The sequence below is a fragment of the Kryptolebias marmoratus genome, linkage group LG6, assembly GCF_001649575.2.
Source record: "Kryptolebias marmoratus isolate JLee-2015 linkage group LG6, ASM164957v2, whole genome shotgun sequence".
NCBI lineage: Eukaryota > Metazoa > Chordata > Actinopteri > Cyprinodontiformes > Rivulidae > Kryptolebias > Kryptolebias marmoratus.
The window spans coordinates 27,472,348-27,473,037 of record NC_051435.1 but is presented as its reverse complement, the minus strand read 5'-3'; positions in this window follow the sequence as shown (position 1 = coordinate 27,473,037).

Here is a 690-nt window from a genome sequence, read left to right as displayed (position 1 = left end):
TGAAGGCCGATTACGTCACAGCGGCGCGCCGAAGGCTGTCCCAATTCGAAGACTCCTTCAAATGCGGCCCACATATGCGTACTACTTTTCCCCGATTTGAAGGACGGTTCCGGTGTATCCTTCTCAGCCCATCATATCCCAAGATGCATTGCGGGTATAACCGGTCTAACGGAAAACTATTTTTACAATGGCGGACGAAGCGAAAGCGGAGTACACTTTTAAATGTAAGTATGTTAAAATCTGGGATTACAAATATCAAAAACCTAAAGCAGTTATGATGATAGGCTTTTGTTATTTGCGTAGACATTTTTTTGTATTATTTTTTGTCAGAGATCATCAGGACAATAAATGAGCTCGTACAGCGGGTCCCGTAGTTCCTCAACTTTAGTCGCTAAGCTATTTTTCTCTTTTTTTTAGGGACCAAGGAGCAGACCGAAGCTTTTATTAAGCTTCGCAATAAAAACAGCCACCTTTTTACGGGCGCAAAAAACTCTGCCGCTGTGGCATGGAGGTAGAAGAATGAATCCATTTATTCATCTTATGAGTACAGTTTCATTAACTCCATACTGTACATAACCTGTGATCTAAATGAAATACAGCTCCTACGGTGTCGTGCTGTGGAATTTTATTTATTGTGCAAAAGTTAATAAAGTTAATACATTATAGTGTCGTCTGTCAGTCACTGAAATT